The following is a 14646-nucleotide window of genomic DNA, read 5'->3' as shown; positions in this document are numbered from 1 at the left end:
AGTTGGAATCAGGAGAGTTACAAGTTACAGACCGAGCATGTGCAATAGGCAACTCCTCCGATCCATTCTCACTACAGGGTGGCCTACTAGTGAGTAATATTGGTAATGTGAGAAGTTCCGACATGTCTGCAGATGTCAGAGGGTAACATGAGATATAATGGTTGCGTGGGAATCATGTGCAGTAGGTGGTTTCTCCTGTCCATACTCGAGAAGAGATTTAAAATTTAGTTAAAAGGATGTAAATACGTGGGTGAGTAGTGTCAGTGATGTGAAAAGTTCAGACATGTCAGCTGATATCAGAAAGAGTAGTGAGATACTCAGGGTACAACTCAAGGACATGTTTCATAATATTTAAGGGTGTTTAAGACAGTGAATCAATACTGAGCAGTGTCAGTAACATGACAATATTCAGGCAAGAGTGTCAATAACAAAATCAATACTGAGATATATTGGCTACTGCTCAGGTATGAGCAATAGAACACCTGCTTAAGACTATCTTCGACACAGGGAGGCCTACATTAATAAAACTTCATTTACGTTTTGTAAAATCAGTAGCAAGTAATAATGGAAATGTCAGAAGTTCAGACATGTCTACTGATATCAGGACAAAAGACTGCACATGCTGGTTATGGCTTGGACTCAAATTGTAGGCTCCTCATTGAGTTAATTATTTAAACTTATTTAAAAAGGCATAAACTCAGTGGTGATCTGCATCAACAATGTGAAAAGTTTACACATTTCTGATGATGTCACAGAAAGTGATGAGAAATGCGGCACAAACATGCGCAGCAGACACCCCTACTGTCCTTTCTGGAGACACACTTGTACTAAACCAATCAAACACGCTGAAACGTATATATAAAAGAGTAGTGATGAGTAACGTGGTCCACCATCACCATCCAGGCATGTCTGTTGATGTCAGAGACAATGATACGTCACGCCGGTTACAGCTTAAAAATGCCTAGAATGCACCTGCCCACTCTTCCTTGAGATATAATTTAAATTAATTTGAAATATAATCCCAGTCATAAGACACAAAATGTTCCATGGAATGGAAATGTTCTAGATTGTTGAAGTATATCTAAAACTAAATGAACTCATTGTTGAGCAATGTACAGAAAACATTAAGCTAAGAAATGTCTGTTGTTGTCAGAAGTAACGACAAGATGGACAGGCACCTTCTGCAGTGGAACTTTAAAGGGGGACTGTCCTGTATAATTAAATTGTATCTAAAATTATTTGAACCCCGAGGTGAGCACTCTCACTACTCTGAGCGTTTTAGACATGTCTATTGATGACAGAGAGATACAATGAGATACAATGTCTACAGCTCAAACCTTCACAGCAAGCACTACGATAATGATTTAGGTGAATGTGAACCAAGTGATTAGCGGTGTACGCAACATGAGCACAGACATGCTTGTTGAGGTCAAAAGCAATGGTGATACATGCAGATGTGTACAGCAGGCACCTTCTACTATTAATTTATGGGATGGAACTGTCCGACTTGACTTAAACATATTTATAATTATAAATGTATCGGTGAGCAGGTCAACAAAATAAGACATTTAGAAATGTCTGTTGATATCTGATGGGATGAGAAGAATGATGGTGATAGCTTGAACCTGCATAGTAGGCACCTTCTACACTTGTTATTTAAGGCATTACAACTTAAAGTGGCTAAATTAATTACTTAAAGTGGCTAAATTAATTACTTTCATTGTATTAGATTCTGTATCTTTGTTTTTTCTAGAATTAGCTTTCATGTACAAAATGTTTGTCATGGATGGGCCTAAAAGCATGTCCTACTATACCCGATATGCTGCTTTATTCCCACAACTTGACGATTTTATTTCTTTTTTTTTTTATGTCTGCCTCTTGTCATTTTTAATGCTTACATCTCATTTCTGATTTCCTCGGTATCTCCCTCCTTGTTTTCTTCTCTTTATGGTTCGCTCTACTTCTTCTTTTTCTTTTCCTCTGCTCCTTCTTTGATTGTGACTTCACTTTATTTTCCGTTCTTTATCTTGATTCCACTTTTTTAAATCTAAGCTTAGACTGAGAGTTGGACACTGAGCTGAAAGAACTGCTGCCACACTTACTCCAGGACTATGGAGGGTAAGTGAAGAGTTAGAAAATTTTGAGGCAATTAACGCAGACAGGGTATGAGGTACGGGCCAGATGACATAGTCCTGTGATTCAAGAAGCTCCAGCACCTGAGGTCCTTGACTTGAAGCGTTACTTTACGTGACCGTATGTGGGGGTTGAACAAACCTTTTTTTGTTAGTCCTCATGAAAGACCTATTTTTTTGTCTATAAGGACTGCCAGAAGCCTATGCGACGGCAACATTATCTTCCCTTTTCACAGATTTTTTTTTTAGTCAGCCTGAAACAAACTCTGTGACAGACGAAACAAACATGAGACATTTGCCTACCTAATCTCCTCTCTTTCCTCCACACTTCCTTCCTCTGAGCTCTTGAGTTTCTATCTGTGCTTCTGCTTAACTCCAGATTGTCTTTATCAAAAAAGTGCCTTGAGCCCTCCATCATGTTCAAATGTATTTATTTAATGATACCACTCAATAAAAAATATTTATTTTCAAAAACTCCTGTGTCTTCTCTTTTCTGTGCACTTATCAAACTGGAAGAAGAGGTGAAAATGCATTTCTTGGTTATCTCTCTCTGCAGTAAATATGAGACTTGGCAGAGGTTTGTTAGTGGAACAGTAAGAGATACTACACAAGTAATGGGTGATATGTCACAGAGGAAAGAGGTGGTGGGTCAGGCCCAGAGACATGCGGCCCACCATGCCTTATTTTAGCTTTCAACCGTCAGCCACTGTTTTGCATCTTTGGAAAGACAGAAGAAGGAAAAACCAACAACATGGGGAGAAAATGTAAAGTGGTGGATGGAGATCAAAATGCTGCTCAGCCTGTCTTGTGCTTAACATCCTTGGTGTTAAACCTAAATTCATCCCAGAAGGTGTACTTTAGGTTTTCATGCCTCCTATTTTATATTCAAACCTAACATTTTTACTTCCCACATGGAATTCTTTACATTTACTGACATTAATCTTCATCTGCCACAAATCTGCACAATCCTATCTGCTGTCCAAGTCCCCATGTAATGAGTTGTAGCGGGGCTACATAGTTAGTGTTGTCAAATGTCAGTTCTGAGTGCATCTCGTTTCCGTTGTCCCGTTTGCTGTTTGTGTGTGTATCAGTAAATGCCGTCCCCATAAAGGGGGACGGATGATGGAAGAAGACCACAGCCTCTAACCTGGAAAACACCTGTTCGCAATTAATCAATTACAGCCGTCACAAGGACTATTTAAGTAATCAGAAAGGAGAGAGGAGAAAGGAGACCAATTGTTTTCAACCACGTATCAACTTACTTGCTTTTTTTTCACATCGCGCCTTTGCATCAGTTTGTTTTTCATTTTGCCGGACTGTCTTTCATCCTTCATCTGCTGAGATCCCGGGGTCGATTCGCCATCCACCATACGCCGAGGAATCACGGTGAGGTTGCTCCATTTGCCAGGAAAATCAAACGACTCATTTATCATTAGTTCAGTCATCCGTATTCAGGACAGTTTTTATAACTGGACTCAAGTTCACAATCATTCAGTATATCATTCATTTTTGTTATTCGTGTTGTGTGTTATATATTACAGGGGCAAGGGAGGGTTTTGTTGTATTTATATATGGTGGTGTCTCATTGTTGATGTGCTGGAGGGATATTTATATGTTTCTATTTTTGCATTTGTCTTGTGGTTTTTATTTAATACATTTAATCAGTTTATTTTTACATCATCTGCTTTTTGCGTGTTTATATTTACACCGTCGATTGTGGGGGAAAAGTGTAATTTGTTAGAGGTACGGCTTGATAGTTCGATTCATCTCAGTAAATTATCCAGGCCACATGTCTTGGAGGTGTAGCTGCCGGCTGGGTAAGGGGTCGGCCGTTAGAGTCAATGGATTTGAGATTATCCGCCAATCCATCTGGCTTGGTATCATCTGCAAAATAAAATTTTCCTATCTAAATCATTTATATCAGGGGTCCTCAATCACGGTCCTGAAGGGCAAAAGTGGCTGCAGGTTTTTATTCCAACTAATTTCCTAATTAGAAAGCAGTCCATGCTGATAATGAAATTTGGTATTGAACTGTTTGGTTTATTGATGCTTGCATTCATCCAAGAGCAATTTTAATTGCACTGTAGAGTTTCCTTCTGTGAGAACATTAATCAAGAGAACAGATTTAAACTTAACGGTCCTTCCAATTCCCCTCTCATTCATTTCTAAACATTTTGTATCACAGATACTTCATGGTAAGCACGTTAGCTGGAGAGCTGCTCGTTTATTGGTTATCTGCATCTCATTATTAACTAATGTCTGATTAAGAAAACAGGCAACAATTAAAACTTAAATGCAGCTGATAAAATCTAAAATAGGCATATTAAGGGTTCTGAATGCTAACAGGCAAGAGAACTAAAATTAAGCCCAAAAAAGTATTGCTTTAGTAGTAAATAAAAGGGTTCTAATTAAGAAATTGGTTAAAGTGAAAACCTGCAGCCATAGCTGACCTCCAGGACTGTAACTGAGGACCACTGATCTACAAAGGAACTCAAATTTGTCTTTGATGAATGAAGACACTAACAAGGCATAGAGTTAAACACCAACTAATCATTATCAGCAAGGTCTGAGTGCTAATTAGGACACTGGCTGGAATGAAAACCCATAGCCACTGTGGCCCTCCAGGACCGTAATTGAGGACCCCTGATTTACATATATTAAAAATAGCAGCAGGCTCAGCACTGACCCCTACTGGTCACCACTCTTAACATTGGCCAATTCCGATGAGGTTCCTCGCACCATCACCTTCTGCTTCCCATGTCTGAGCCAATTCTGCACCCATCTACACACAGCACCCTGAACTCCCACTTCTTTTAGTTTGATGCCCAACCTCTCATACGGCACCTTATCAAATGGTTTCTGAAATTCAAGATAAATCTTGATTGATCTCCTTTTTTTCCCAAAATATTATGGATGCCTTTAAAAGAACAAATGGTACAGGATTTTTTTAAACCTCTTTCCTTGGCAAAAGCTTGAATAGGAACTGCAATAGTTTGATTTATACAAAACGTAAAAATGGTGGATATCTTAAAGCCAAGAATAAGGGTTTCTAGCTTTTAAGCCTCATCGCTTTAGGTTTAACATGTCTCACACACACACACACCCAGGGGTAAGAACACTGCAGGGTCAATACAACTAGGCATCCTCACGTAAAAATAGGCTTGCATCATCCTGCACAAAAATAATTTTGCATCTGTCATAGCACAATATTTTTCTAGACAAGAAATATCATTGAATATATGAATTAAAATTGGAAAAAGTTTATTATTTCAGACAACATCTGGTGGTGCTGTGCCTCACTGGCCATTGACGCAGAAACACCACTGCTCTGAAGACAGATGGAGAAGAAAAAATAAAAATGGAAATACTTTCACTTTGGAGCTCAAAGAAAATCCAGAAGCAGAAAGGGCATACTGCTTACCTGATAAATGTTCTCCGAAAGTTCTCATTGTCTGATGTGACGACCACTCAAAAAAGGAAAATATGCTACTTCACATTAGGGAAAATAAAGAGATTTTTTTTTAAAACAGCAATGTCCACATCTTTTAGGACTTCTAAAATGCAACTGTGGGAAAAAAATTATTTTAATTTGAGGCAGCATCGGCATACAATACGTTTAGGTTTAGGTTTATGTTTAGGTTTATTTTTATTTGTCATATATAGGTTAACACAGGGTCAACATTACAATGAAATGTGTATGACGAGAACAATAAGTCACTCAGCCTAGTTCCAATAAAGCTAAAAATAATTTTAAAAAAATTATAAAAAACTACAAGTTAAAAATAAACTAGCACTATAAAATAAAATATGTACGTTTTAAAAGAAGTTATATAGATATAATAAACTATTGTCCAATAAAACTAAAGTGTATGTTTATGATGAATTTTCACATCTCAAACTCTTCAGAAAAAGCTGAAGATTTTTAAAAAAAAAAGATTTACCCCCACTATTTTTAAATCATAAATAGGCTCTAATAAGGGCTGGAGCAGAGATTACCCACTAGGAAAATGAAGAACACATTTTGTAAAGCCTATCTCTTCTTTAATATATACTGTAATTAAAGTTAGCAATATGTTTAGTTTGTAAAAGGTACTCTTGTATTATTTAGTTCTTATAAAGTAGGGACAGATTTTAAAATTATTACTACTATTATAATCAAAATTTATCAATGATAACATTTAATGCAATAAATAATTGAAGAACAAAAAATAGCATAAATCAAAAAAGCAAAAAGAATTTGCCTAGCAAGTCAACCCACAGCAAAACTAAATCTGCAATCTAGTAACTAGATCTAGTAATCTGCAATGTCACTGTCCTGCTCCACTGACAGACTGAGAAGATCGTTCCTCCCCCAATCTATGCGACTCTTCAATTCCACCTGGGGAGGTAAACGTTAACATTATACAAAGTTATTGTCTGTTTTTTTCCTGCATTGTTATCAATCTGTAATTTAATATTGTTTTTTGTATCAGTATGCTGCTGTTGGAGTATGTGAATTTCCCCTTGGGATTAATAAAGTATCTATCTATCTCTATCTATCTATCTAGTAATCAAAAAGCCAAAAACAGAAGCAAAATATCATAATTTACTATAATAGCACTCTCCAAACATTAATGATCCCCTAGAGGACCTGCGTCCCAGCATCAAATATGTAGGATGAGGGTAGTCCTTCAGTTGTGATACATGGGTGGTCCCACCTCTTTTGGTTCCCCCCACAAAGCACAAGAAACATAGGAGAACACAAATATATTGAAAACTAAATACAGTGATCCCTCGCTATATCGCGCTTCGCCTTTCGCGGCTTCACTCCATCGCGGATTTTATATGTAAGCATATTTAAATATATATCGCGGATTTTTCGCTGCTTCGCGGGTTTCTGCGGACAATAGGTCTTTTAATTTCTGGTAAATGCTTCCTCAGTTGGTTTGCCCAGTTGATTTCATACAAGGGACGCTATTGGCAGATGGCTGAGAAGCTATCCAGCTTACTTTCTCTCTCCCTCTCTCTCTCTCTCTCTCTCTCTCTTGCGCTTACGTAGGGGGTTGTGAGCAGGGGGGCTGTGTGCAGCTGCTTCCTGAAGGACATGCTGCACGGAGCTTCGCATACTTAAAAGCTCAAAGGGCACGTATTGATTTTTTTTATCTGTCTCTCTCTCTCTATCTCTCTCTATCTCTCTCTCTCTCTCTCTGCTCCTGACGGAGGGGGTGTGAGCTGCCGCCTTCAACAGCTTTGTACCGGCGGTGCTTCGCATACTTAAAAGCCAAAAAGCCCTATTGATTTTTTTTTGACTGCTTGCTTTGCACTCCTTTGAAAAGGAAGATATGTTTGCATTCTTTTAATTGTGAGACAGAACTGTCATCTCTGTCTTGTCATGGAGCACAGTTTAAACTTTTGAAAAAGAGACAAATGTTTGTTTGCAGTGTTTGAATAACGTTCCTGTCTCTCTACAACCTCCTGTGTTTCTGCGCAAATCTGTGACCCAAGCATGACAATATAAAAATAACCATATAAACATATGGTTTCTACTTCGCGGATTTTCCTATTTCGCGGGTGGCTCTGGAACGCAACCCCCGCGATGGAGGAGGGATTACTGTAATAAATAATTTCCATAATGAATTAAAACATACACAAACAATACATCAGAAATAACAAAAATGTGAAAAGATATTAAAATAAACATGAGCCAGAAAGCTCATACCATGGGAAAATTTTACTGTTCAAAGTTTGTTAATTGCTCATGAGAATTAAAAGAGATTACCATTTTTAATTAATTTAAGAATGAACTTTGTCACAGATGTTTCTCCTAAAATTCCTTAGGACAAATAGCTGAAGACAAGAATGAGACATGACATACAACTGAGGTAAATGGAGTCAAAATTGAGAATTTGATGTGAAAAGCTTGATATTTTGTGAGTTTTCTGTCTAGTCTTTGTTGTAATATCTTTCAGGACTTTGTGTTTTGTGCCTTTATCTAAGGTACCTTACAACATTTGAGCTACAATAAGTTACATTTCTTTTGTTTTTCCAATTGGAGCACAGGCATATAAATTGGCTTTCTCATAGTTACATGGTGTCAGTATTGGGATTTGAATCTACAAACTCAGGGCTTGAAGTCAAAAGTCTTAACCACTATGCCACACTACCTGCCTTTTCTTCCAGAATGAATATGATCTGATTGGGGGAATGCAATATAAATTAGAGAAACTAATGATGTTTTTCAGAAGCAAGGACTACAGTTTTGTAATCATAGTAAATTAGAGTTTAATTGCTACAAACAACTACCCATTGTGCGAGTGGCTGGGGGTGGTACCCAGCCAGGACGCTTGGAAGGACCGGAAGAGGAATTACGCTTCCTCCGGACCATGAGGGCAGCTGCACTGGTTGGTATGGGGACCACAGAAACTGAGCATAGAAGCTCAACCCTATAGGGGCCCATGGTCACCGCCAGGGTGCGCCCGGATGCCTGAAGAGCCCTGGACGTCAGCAGTTCCGCCAGCACCTCTGGGATTACCAGGAACACCCGGAGTGCTTCCAGGTGCTCAGCCGGCACCTGCCACACCAGGAAGTGCCGGCGGAAGTTCATCGGGAGGCAACTGGAGAACGTAAAAGGGGCCGCCTCCCTCCATTCATCAGCTGGAGTCGGGTCGAAGTGGACGGAGCTCGGAGGAGAGGAGGCGGTGAAAAGAGGCAGTTGTTGTTGAGAGGCCTGGACTGAGGGTGTGTGGTGCTGGGGCATCGGGTTGTGTGCACTTGTAAATAGCAGTTATGTACAATAAACGTGTGTTTGGGTGTAAACCATCGGTGTCTGCCTGTCTGTGTCCAGGCTGTTCTCCACACCATACATTTCACCATATATTATTGAGCACACAATGCAAATACTGTAAAAAAATTTGTCAAGACAACATTTGGAAAATTTGAGCCCACTGTGTGACTTTGTTGATATCTTTGTTGAAACTCAAGAAGAGACGCTTGTGAGGATAACGGGGTATTTTTTTCTCAGAAACAAAATCTGAGAAGCATGAGACAAAAGAAAACGTCTCAATTTATTTCTTTGTGATCTCATTGTTGTCTAAGAGAAACCAAAAATATATTAAGAAGATCTCTATTTTGATTTTTCATTATTATGGGAGCCTGGCTGAAATTCGACAAGAACTCCTTATTGTAAAATAGCTTGCTGAGTCTTTGCTTGACCTTTAATGCTATTTTAATATGAAGCAGGAACCACATCAGGTTTCTTTTTTTAATGTGGCTCTTTGATGTGGTTGGGGAAAGGAAGCTGTAGGTGTATCTTTCAGGCTAATATTATTTTTTTTCTTGGAATGCAAATGACTGTACTTTCATATTGTTTCTGCTAGTGTATATGAAAAAACTGATTTGTGTATGTGAACTGTGTATTCAGACACACATATACACTAAAAATATTATTGGTTAGGCAGATGTCATGCATTTGTGTGGCCTAATAGGTAATACACAAGACATTGTGAAAGATAGAGGCACTGTCGACCCCTTGAACCCTCAGATCAGACGGCAGCCACCAGATAAAAGTCCAATATGACTTTATTTTATAATAATTATGTGCACGAGGCACACTCCACTCCACTATACTCATAAATAACACAATAATAAATCAATAATCAATCAATCCTCCACTTCCAAACGCATTGCCACCCTTCCACCCAGCAAAATTTTCCACAGTACTTTTATAGTCCTTGACCCGGAAGTGTTTCGCCTCTCTCTGTCCATGAGACTGTGAACACTTCCGGGTCAGATAAAAGCTTCTTTTCTTCAACCCGGAAGCACGTCGTTCCTTCTGGTCATATGATCAGGACGTACCTCTGGGTTATAGGGCATGTAGCATTCCGTAAGCCTCCCTACAGTGGCTCCTGGTGGTCCCCATGGTATCCAGCAGGGCTGTTTATAAAAACTACCTGGTCCATGAGGCCCTGCTGGAATTCGGGGAGCCTCCATACTGCTGGGAGGGCTCCACCTGGTGGTTTGGAGGTGTGGGCCGGAATATATGGCCGGCCATCCTTCACAACATAAACAGATCAGGCTTCTTGTTTAAATCTCACACCTGACATAATGTTGAATCCCTGAGTGACTCCATTAGCCTGCTTGAAATAAAGTTCCAGATACACAGAAATGAGCATCAAAGAATTGAGAAATTGCTACTAAAGAAGCCAATGACTTACCCGTGTTCTGCTATCATCCATTTGGCAAGAATATGCACAGGAACACAACCAGTGAGTCTCTGATAGGAAAGAACTTTGCCTGCATTTGGCCCCACACTGATAGCAGAGTCTCATATGAAGCAGTCACCACATCAAGGCTAATCTTAATAACCAATGAACCCATTCTTCCTACAAATTAAAAGATGGCAAATGATATAAAAAGGTGATTGTTGTAGTGAATGAGAGAATTAAAACAAAACTGAGTGCCATTATGAACAATGCTGCAACTCCTTTCTGTCACACAACAACACTGAGGACTTTCAGCCAATTAATCATTCAGCAGAAGTGTGTGAAGAGACGCGACTAGGGCTCCTTTATACCAACAGCATTACATCTGTATAGCACCTCAATGTGACTGTGACAGCCAACACAGAAGTTTTCTTTTGTGAAAGGTGCTATATAGGTGCCCGACCTGACACAGACTGACAACGGAGGCACGTGTAAAAATCAAAAAGTGCTTTTATTTTTCTTTAGCCATGGGGCACATCTTCCCCATGTCCCACCGGCTCAACACAGTCCTGCACAAACACACCCAAAGTGAAACCAAAACACACACACACAGGTACTTCTTCCTCCACTACTCCCAGGCAGCTTTGTCCTCCTCCTCCTCCTGAATCTGGTGCCCAGAGTAGTGGCTGCAGGCTCCTCTTATAGGACCCATGGAAGTGTTCCAGGTGCTCGTTGACTTACTTCAGGCTGCACTTCCGGGTGTGGCTGCATTACTGTCCCACACAGGCTCAGGAAGCCATGCAGCTCCCCCTAGCAGTGGCCACGGAGCCCAACAGGACTGAGCTCCAGTGTTCTATGATTGTGGTCCTGATGCAACCCAGGGGGGCTGCCACCAAGCGTTCCAGGGGACATAGTGTGCAGCCCATGTCTGCTCCCTGGATTCACTGCCAAGGGGGCGTTCCAGCTGGAGCATGGGTCCCACACTTTCTGCCACACTTTCTTTTGAATTTTTCTTGCTTTATAGTAATTCTAGTGTCTGATTAGACCACAGTGTGTGTGTATATTTATTACCTAACTTATTTATCTACCTACTTATGTATTTATTTATCTAAAGGGCTCCTGTAAAAAGTCAAATTTCCCTGTGGGGAAAAATATCTAAGTCAAGATCTGATGGTCCCTAAGCACAAAGCTACATTACACAACTTTTCCAGCGATTTTCAGTTGTAGAGTTCCTTTACATAATCTTAGCGAGCCGGGGACAGTCGTCTAGTCTGAGATACCTAATGACTCATTTCAACTAGTCCGCAGCTTGCACTGACAAAATCAAATCATATAAGATTGGGTAATAATGCCTCCCTCCTTTTTCCACCAGAATTAACAAAGAAAAACAACAAATTAATTCACTCACAGACAGTCCTGGATTCCCCAAATGGCTCCTCTTCCGTTTTGCCACTTCTGCCTCTGACTCCCGAAGATGACATCACTTTCCAGACGCTCCCTGATGTCATCACTTCTGACCCCACCTGATGACACCACTTCCGGCAACATCACGTCCGGTCGCCTCATGATGATGTCACTTCCGGTCACACAGTCATGACATCATTTCCATCATTACTTCCTTCCGGTCGCCATTTTCTATATATACTCACCTTCAACTGCTCTGTACTATGCACACTTTCTGCAACTCTGATTTTCTCAAGATTGCCGGACATTATAAGGGGACAATTCCCTAACTCTTTATTTCTGTCTCTTGTGAGATTGATTTCCTACACTATCTATCTTCCTTTTTGATGGATTTGGATACTATTTGTGGTTTTTAATACCAGAGAAATAAACATCTGACATTTAATTTTACTTTTAGTGTATTTTTCTTATGGTTATATTTAAATCACTTCTTACCATGCCGCCATTATTGTTTTCTATGGAAATTTTGCTTATGGTTGCTTTTATATGTTATTGTTATCCACGGGAGTGAGCAGCACGTGTTGTCATCAATGCAACCTCATAAAGGTTGATGGCGTGCACTTCCAGGTTATCTCAGAAGACAGATAAAAACTATAAACTCTGGTGTACATCGTGTTGCAATTTCCTGATGAAGAATTTATTGTTACAAAATGATTTTTTGTTTACATTTTTTGTGCTTTGATGAATGGCAGGATTGACCTTCTGGTTACAGACTTGGCTTGGCACATTCATTTCATCTTCTTTTGTTTCACTTTGGAAGTGCAACAACAGCTTCGTTTACTTTTGACAGTTACAGTATTTCTCTTTCCATTTCCTAGTCCATTCTGGCTTTGTTTCTGACTTGTTTCAATGTTGGCTGAACCGAGTTTAGATGTGGGGATATTATGTTTTATTAACATGCTTTAATTTCATTAGGAAGCAGCTCATCAGAGCTGTCAGACTGTTGCCTATGACATTATTTGTGTTGAAATTCTGAAGGCTTTTGAACATGAAAGGTGAGCAATCAAAATTAAAGAAGATGGAATTCAAAATGCAGGGTCTATTTGGGTACAAAATTGTGGACCCTTCACTTTCTAAATACAGACAACAGACAGAAGCGAGTAGTAAGAAGACTAATAGGATGTTCAGTTGCATAAGCCAAAGTGTGGAGTTCAAGTCAAAGAAGGTTATGGTTAAGTTATGTAACACAATAGTGAGGGCCCTTCTCAAATAAATTATGCGGTTATGGTCTCCAAATTCTAACAAAAATAAGTAGCATAAATAGAGAAAGTCCACAGGAGAGTGACTAAACTGGCTAAAGGACTGAGACGTATGACCTTTGAGGAAAAACTGAAAGAGCTAACCTTTCTGAGTTTAAGTAAATGGAGATTAAGAATAGTTATGATTGAAATGTTCAAAATTATGAAAGGAAATATTATATTGGATCCATTCTGTTACTTTAAAATAAATTCTTCAATGAGGTCACAGGGACAAAAAAGGAAATTGGTTCAGGGTAGATTTTTCAGACACATATGTAATTTTTTAAAATATTTTTTCTTTCACACAGTAAATCATAAACATATGACATAATTTGCCAAGTAGTGTGGACAACATTCAAAAACTCAAAACTCAACTTGATGCCACTTTGAGGATAATAGGTGAATAGAATTAACAAACATGTCGGTCTGAATGGCCTGTTCTTATTCAGATTTGTTCTGATGTTCTAATAATGGTTATCAGCACTGTCAGCTGGTGATTAACTGGTTTAATCCCTTGGGTTTTTGATGTGTTGCACATCTAGCAATGGTATGTAGTCATGGCAGGAAAAAGCCTGGTATATGCCAAACAGAGATTAGAATACCCACACTGGTGATAGGTGCACATCTGTCTGTCTCAGAGTAGGTAGGCAGGTGGTAATCCCTGTAGGTGCAGCAGATACCCCAGGATGCAGCTTACCTGAAGGCACCAAAGACAGAGCTAGGCCAAGGACAGTTGACAAAATGACAACATTTCTCCATCCCATCAGACATTGCACCTATGATGAATGGGACTGTTGCTTTTTCAAGACAGAAAGTCCATAAGATGCCTATGGAGCAAGGCCTTTAAGGAATACATAGGACTCAGGGGCACAGGATCACAATGGGTTACTAAGGGACAGTAAAACTTGGTATTTGTGTAACCAAGGAAGAACAATCTTTCAACCCCAAAAGCTTTTATGGAGTTTTGATCCTTGAACTTTAACTGAGGCTGGAGTGGGACCTGAGGAGACATTGAATAAGTAGAGACAGTGATTGGTGGTCCTTTGAGGGTAGATAAGAGGGCAATCCTCCCCGCCTGGTAGACAGTAACTGGGAAAATGAACAGCTTGGGTATGAATAATTCATTGTTTCTTTTTGTGTTTTATGATCTATCTGCCTGTGTTAATCTTTTCTTTATGTATGTGTAATTTTGGTAATAAACACACTTTTTTTGATGTCATTGACACCTTGGTATTATTCTAAGTGCAGCCGGATCCCACAAGCATGAGCTCTTCTGTTCTATGTGTTACAAAGACTTCAATGCAGCCATACGTGCTGCTTGGTGTCAAGCCACAAAATCACAAAAAGGACATGTGAATGTGACCAAAGTTTAGAAAGCAAGCCAAGATCAACCTCAAAAACTCAAAGCTGATGTTTTAAATCCTAGACAAAAGATCCTTTCACTAAGTTGTCTATAAAAGTTGCTTTTATTTTCATTTAAAAGCTAGGATAGTGACTACAGTGTTTTACCATATTAGACAGCAAGCACATGATGAAATCGAATGTCAGGCTCACATGAACAGCAGTGTGTATTGTTACTATAAACAACATGGGTGTGACCAAAAAAGAAAAAACCCACAGGATGGGACTGTT

This window comes from Erpetoichthys calabaricus, chromosome 16 (assembly GCF_900747795.2).
Source record: "Erpetoichthys calabaricus chromosome 16, fErpCal1.3, whole genome shotgun sequence".
In the NCBI taxonomy this organism is placed as follows: Eukaryota; Metazoa; Chordata; class Cladistia; order Polypteriformes; family Polypteridae; genus Erpetoichthys; species Erpetoichthys calabaricus.
This window is presented reverse-complemented; position numbering follows the sequence as displayed.